Here is a 7415-nt window from a genome sequence, read left to right on the forward strand (position 1 = left end):
TTTTAAAAGTCACATAAGCACAAACTTTCTTTTTGTCAGCCTCCCTAAATATATCCGTGATGCTCCAAGGGCCTCGAGAAACCTATTGGCTACCAGTGCAACTGGTAAGACAATGCATGAAAGGATGTACACCCAAGCAGACAAGTCTGTGGAGAAAGCCCACACCTAGGAGTCATATTCCTTAGCTCTGAATAAGGCATACATCCCATGATCATAAGCAATTCAGTCTCTCAAAAGAAAATACCAACCACATTTATACAGCCTGCGTGGGTGTGATAACTGTGACCAATGGGCCCATAGAGGACAGCTATCAAAACAAAGCCCCAAACTGGAAGAGCCGGTTACTGGTGCCAACATGTACAGGAAGACGGCTGTCCTCTGCTAAGGGGACAGCCTGCCTGAAGCATCACCGCACACTAAGCCTTTCATGATACTCTGACAAGGTTAGAAAGGAAATGGTAGCAGGGCTTAGAAGGAAGTAGTTTACAAAGTGAGCTGGGGTCTGGGTTTTGAGAACCGGCCTCCCCTACGCACCCAGATACAGAGGAGCAGTTATAGCAGGTACTGGGATATGCTACATCCCCCCCTCAAAAAAGGCCCCCTTTGTACCTACTGACCTCCTTAAAGCTAGGGAACAGGCTTTGCTATCGTCTCACAGAAGTGGGATCCATGGGTCAAGTCAGAAATGAGTGAGTAGGCAGCCCCCAGTGTCAAGTACTTGAGCATCGACCTCTTAGGTAGGGGTGAGCCAGATTTGCTTCAAAAACTAGCTTAGGTTTTGGGGGACCCAATCGGTGGGAGTGGAGGTAATAGGACTGACAACCCACTCAGTGTTTGCACCAAGCATGATAATCAGCTTATGACCAGACCCTATCCCCTGGGCACACTGCTGCTCCCTACATCAGGAATGGGGTGTGAATGGCTGTGGAAGGTTGCAGAGTCCAGAGAGACATCTCTTCATCAGAGGCCTCCAGGATCTTGTTCACAAAGCCAGTACAGCATGGCCGCTGACCTCACTCCTGGGACAAGACAGGATCATAGCCTAGAGGGATGGACGGAATAGTGATGGGCTGGGGAAGGGTGGGGGGGGGCAGGTAGACAGTTCCTTGGGTCCTTGGATGCTTCTGTCCCTCAGCCCATCCTACACATCTGACTATAAACGGTCTCTGAAGTGCAAGCAAGACATGAGGCCCATATCTTCCCGTGACTTTAGAGGATAAGACCTGAAGGCATCTAAGGTGGGGAAGGGATGATCCTATGAGAGGTGACAAAGACCAAAGCAAGCTTTAAAGAACACTGCTGTTTGTCCAGGTCCTCACGCCCATCCTTAGCCTCCTTCCTGCTTCCTACCCCGGGGTCCTAGCTGCCATCTAACCTTACTTCCTACACCCATGCTCAGCCCCATGTTAATGGCATCTGCTGTGGTGCCAGGCTTCCCTGATGTGCAGTCTGCTGGAACTAACTCCTGTTCGTTCCTGCTTCCCTTCTCCTTTTCTCCTTCCTCCAAAGACTCCCCCTCCGCCCTTAAACATTCCCCAGGGTTGTATTCCTCTTCTCAGCTCTCCACAAAATCTCATCCACTCCACATCTCAATGACCACTTACATAGAAATGGCCCCCAGGGACTGCCTTGAGCTCCAGATGTGTGGTCAACCTCCCAAGCACCCCCCACAAGGCCGTTTGCTTCCTGCAGATCCCCTGAGCATGCCACGCCCCATCCGCTCTCCAACTTCTCGGCTTTGCATCTTTCCAAGATCTCCTTCACAGATTCCCAGCTCTGAGCAAGCCCAAGCCCCCTACAGCCTCCCAGCTCACTCACACCCAGCCCCTGTCCAGTGCACGGCGAGTCCTTATGTGCCCAAGAGCAGATTGCCCTGCACGTCTATGGTAACACATGCTCCACCTGCCGTCCAGCTGGCTAACCCCTCCCCCTTCAGGACCCTATCATCAACCAGTCCCTGGGTTCCTCCTGTCCAGTTGTTGACAGGTCATGGGGAAGTGTCTGAGACCTTCATCAGCCTTCCTTGTATCACAGTTTCAACTCCTCAGAGCCCTCCTGACCTTGATTCTATTCCCATCCCTTTATATCCCCAGGGGATTGACTACATGGTCACCGGCTGTCCACTTGGAAGAAATTTTTGTAGTTGCCCCCCTCCCCCGCCTCGCTTCTTGCGGCTCCCGAGAAGCACAAATCCAGATGCTCAAAAAGGCTAAATCAGTTCTCGGCCTTGCTGCTTGGAATAGCTCACAGAGAGCCACATGGGCGCAGGTGGCGCTGGGAGAGGGTAGGAGGCGCTTAGTGCTGTTCTCCAGTAGTCTGGGCTTCCTGTCTTCCCTTCACCCATCCAGACCTGCACCTCAAGAGCAAAGAAACTAAGAGAATGCTGACCAGAGCAGAGACCTCCACTCTAAAATGACTCTGACTTGCAGGACCCACAGGAAAACCGCAGGGTGCGTGTGAAATAGAGACGTGGACCTTCACGCAGTGAATGGCGGCATTGGCAGAATGCCTGCCTCTCGTGCACAAGGCCCTAGCTCCAATCCCCAATATCAGGGGGTAGCGTGTATCAATAGGGAGTCCAGAAAACAGAGCCAGGCAAACTGGGCTTTCAAAGAAAGGGGCCGGAAGTAAACACACTGGAAGCATCGCCAGCACTTGGGCTGCCCTTTGCACAGCTTTCTTTCACCATGAAATGGCCCCATCATGGTGTTTATGTTCACTCCTTTCTACCCTGCCTGGATCCAGGGAAAGAGTCCTAGTTTCTTTCCTGTTCTTTTCATAGCATACCTCTACCAAATGAATTTTTGGTGTGTGTGTGTGTGTGTGTGTGTGTGTGTGTGTGTGTGTGTGTGTGTGGTATGTGTAGTGTGTGTGGTGTGTATATATGTCTGGTATGTGTGTGTGTGTGTGGTATGTGTAGAGTGTGCTGTGAGGGGCTGTATATGATATATGTATGTGATGTGTGTGTGCTATGTATATGTGTGTGGTGTGTGTGATGTGTGTGTGGTATGTGTAGAGTATGTGTGTGTGGTATGTGTAGTATGTGGTGTGTATATGTGTGTGGTATGTGTAGTGTGTGTGCATGTGGTGTGTTTATATGTGTGTGGTGTGTGTAGAGTGTGTGGTGTGTGTGTGGTATGTGTAGAGTATGTGTGTGTGGTGTGTATATGTGTGTGATGTGTGTGTGGTGTGTGTGGTGTGTGTGATGTGTGTGTGGTGTGTATATGTTTGAGATGTGTGTGTGGTGTGTGTGTAGAGTATGTGTGTGTGCTGTGTGTGCTGTGTGTGGTATGTATATGTGTGATGTGTGTATGTGGTACGTGTAGAGTGTGTGTGTGTGCTGTGTGTATGTGTGTGATATGTGTGTGATGTGTATATATGTGTGTGGTGTATGTGTGTGTGGTATGTGTGTGTGCTGTGTGTGGTATGTATATGTGTGATGTGTGTGTGGTATGTGTAGAGTGTGTGTGTGTGCTGTGTGATGTGTGTGTGTGTGTGTGTGTGTGTGTGTGTGTGTGTGTTCAGAGGATAACTTTACGGAGTTAGTTCTCTCCTTCCATCTCTCACATGGGCTTCAGGAATCAAACTCAGGTCCCGAGGCTTGTGCAGCACATTTTCCCATGGAACCACTGTGATATCCATTAGTTCCTGCGAATGAATCAGATCAGTCATCTCATCTTTTGAGCCAAACCAAAGAGATCATGGGTCACTGGCCAGCTCACAGATTGGCTAATTTGGGGTCAAATCTAACAGCAAGTGAGGCAGATGGGAGAAGAATGGTCACAGAGAACAAATACCTTCTGCGCCCCAATGTGGGAGAAGGGCAGTGCTCAAAAAGTAGGAGGAGAGGGTGGATAATATTGATAATATTGACATCTCTTAGCACACTGGATCACCTAAGGAGATGGTAAGCATTTAAGACACTGGTCTCTACCTGTGTAATACAAGGCATTATCTTTCTCACCTGACAAGTGTAGACAGATGTTTCCTGACCTGATCGCCCAGTCCCAGAGAGTGAATATGAATTGTAAATGCTCAGCCGATGACTCAGGCTTATTACTAGCAAACTCTTACACTTAGCCCATATATCTATTTATGCTTTGCCATGTGGCTCATGGCTTGCTACCTCATTTTTTACACATCTTGCTTGCTCAGTGGCTGGCTGATGTCTCCTCTGACTCTGCCCTTCTTCCCATCATTCCAGTTTGGTTGTCCCTCTTATAATTTCTGCCTGGTTACTAGCCAATCAGTGTTTCAGTAAAGCAATTTGAGTGACAAATCTTTACAGTGTACAGCACATAGAGGGTAAATGGGTTGCTAGAGCCCCCAAGCTTGTACTGTCTACTTCATGGTCTTCGCTGAGGGCTTATCCTCTTTGCTGCCCTGTGACTGACAATATCTTGTTCAAGGTTGAGAACAAGAAGCTCTGAACTGCAGCTGCAGCAAGCTCCTGCCTCCAGTCTTCCAGCATTAACTGGCCCAGAACCACACCACCCCTGTGATCTCACACATGCCCTTAGTGACCAGACTCTTGCATGAAAGACTGCAAAAGTACATGGGATGAGTTTAGGAAGGGAGCCCCAAAATTCTGCCAGCCAAATTCAGCCTTCCACCTGATTTAGTACTGCCATCTTAGGGTTTCTATTGTTGAGAAATCATGACCACAGCAACTCTTAGAAAGGAAAATATTTAAATGGGGCTGGCTTACAGATCAAAGGTTTAGTCCACTATCATCATGGTGAGAACCATGGTGGCACACAGGTAGACATGGTGCTGGAGAGGTAGCTGAGAGTTCTACATCTGGATCCGCAGGCAGCAGGAAGAGAGTGGGAGCCACTGAGTCTAGCTAGAGCTTCTGAAACCTCAAGGCCCATTCCTAGTGACACACTTCCTCCAAAGAGACCATGCTCCAACAAGGCCACACCTCCTAATAGTGCTACTCCCTGTGAGCCTACGGGGGTCACTTTCACTGAAGCCACCACACACCCACAAACTAAAAAGGGGGAAAGTCAAAAGAATAATATTTTATGGAAATGTGTGAACATTACCATCTAATATCTTCAGCTTTGCCTCTTGATTCACAAAACCTAAATTTATTCCCTTGACCTTTACAGGAAAAGCCTACTGATTTAGCCTGAGGATAGCATAAGGGAACCATTGATCGTTTCCTGGTAGAACAACGTGGACCAGAACAGGGTCTGGCAAGCAGGTCTGCTGACCTGGGCTGTCACAGTTCACCACGCTCACTGGGAAGTGACATTTGTAAGCTCCAATCTTTAGAGACTATCTCACAACCCAGTGTCCTAACGACTGTCAATGGACTTGATAGGAAGAAGCCTAAACGTTGCCTGAAAGCAACTTAGTAAACCTGATGACAGAGACGAAGGTTCTGGACCTGGACCAGTGAGCTACCTCCTAGTATATCCTGCCTGCTTCCATGCTACATTCCTCTCCATCTTCCTTGATGCATCCCTATCTGTCTTCCATAATGTGTCCTCCATCCCTCCCCAGCCTGAAGATGATGTTAAGTCCTTTCTAAGACTGATTTGTGTTTTCTTCTAACTCTTTCCTCTTGTTCTGTGTCTTTAAGCTCAATGTGTTGATGTCCATTTCAGAGTGGAATGCCCCAAAGACAAGACATTTTATTTCTAAGATCTCAGGGAATATCTCATGGTCACCCTGGTGGGCAAGATGCTGTTTTTTGTGAATTCCACCCCCACAGGGGGGATCTAGGTGCCCCCTGACACCCTAACTGGCCAGCATTTTCTAACAAGTAGCAAACACCTAGGTGAGGTCACCGAATAATTCACACATTTGATATTTACCAAGCGCCTACCATGTAGGTGAGAATAAAACAGTTTACAAATCGCTGGAGAGTGGCTCAGCTCAGCAGTTAAGAGCACTGGCTGCTCTTCCAGAGGTCTTGAGTTCAACTCCCAGGCACCACACAGTGGCTCACAACCATCTACAATGGGATCTGCTGCCCTCTTCTAGCATGCAGATACAGTATTCATCCATAAAATAAATCCAAAAAAATTTTAAAGCAATTTACAAGAAGAAAATAAAAGCAAAAACTTCAGCCTTCATGGAATTCTTGCTCTACAACATATAGGGGATATGTAATAAACTAAACTAAACCTATGGTGGGTTGCATAGAAATAAGCAAAGAGAACATAACAGGAAGTGGTAGGGATGGGGACTTACACCCTAGAACATGGGGAAGTTCTCAGCAGATGGCGATGTGCAAGAAAAGGCCTAGAGACATTCAGGAAGTGAACCAAGGGAGTCACTGAAAAGAGGCACTAGCAGGCAGAGGAGACAGATGGTGGCAAAAGTCATCACTTGCTAGGATGCCTGGCGTGTCCAGAGATCACCAAGGATGCCATATCCTGTGGCATTTGTAACAGTCAAGAAATGAGGATGGCTCTGCATGGCAGATCAGGCACAAGGCATGAAGGGGTGGCTCTGAGGGTGTTCCAGAGATGAGGCCCACTCTCCAGGGGCCACACATGCCCACAGGTCTCTCCCCAGCCACCTCCCCAGCCCTGCCAGAAGCCCTTTATCCCTTGGGGAAGTTTTTTTGTTTGATTTAGTTTTCATCAAAGACAACATTTCCAACTTAAAGTAGCATCCTGTGAAGTGCTTTCTAAGACCCTTCCCTCTGAACTGGGCTGAACCTCTGACCTGTAGGCGAGTCACCCCAATTAAATAATGTCTTCCTTTATAAGAGTTGTTGTGGTCATGCTGTCTCTTCACAGCAAAAGAAACCCTAACTAAGACAGAAATTGTTGCCAGGGATTGGGTATTGCTGTGACAGAATGGACTATTTTGGGGGGGGGGGGATATTTGAACTTTGGTACTTTGGGTTAGGAAAGCAGTGGATGCTTTAAGCACTGCTCAATTGACCAGACTAATAGGAGCATGGAAGACAGTGGTGCTGAGTGTGATCTGATGAACAGTGGGGGCCTAGCTCAGTAAATTTCAGAGGAGAAAAATGTTAGTATTGTCTAGAGGTCATTCTTGTGAGTTTTTGGTGAAGAATGTGGCTGTTTTTGCTCTTTTCTGAAGAGTCTATCTGAGCTTAAAGTGAAGAGTTTTAGATTAGTTCCATTGGCAGAGGAAATCTCAAAACAGCCTAGTATAGACTCTGTCCTGTGGTTATTAGTGGCCACTCTTACAAAGATTTATAATGAAAAGGAGCAAGCTGAGCAATGAAAAATACAAAATGTACAATTGAGGAGTAAAGGGGGCACCAGGAAGTGGAATGGAGCTGTGCCCTGTGTTAGGGAGATAAACAGATTAAGAAATGGAATAAAGCAAGTGGTGAGTTCAGGGCAAGATCCCACCCAGCTAAGTTTCCAACTTGTGAAAAGGAATTTTAAAAAATTAAAAGCAGGGTGTGATGATGCACACCT

This window comes from Arvicola amphibius, chromosome 5 (genome assembly GCF_903992535.2).
Source record: "Arvicola amphibius chromosome 5, mArvAmp1.2, whole genome shotgun sequence".
Taxonomy (NCBI): Eukaryota; Metazoa; Chordata; class Mammalia; order Rodentia; family Cricetidae; genus Arvicola; species Arvicola amphibius.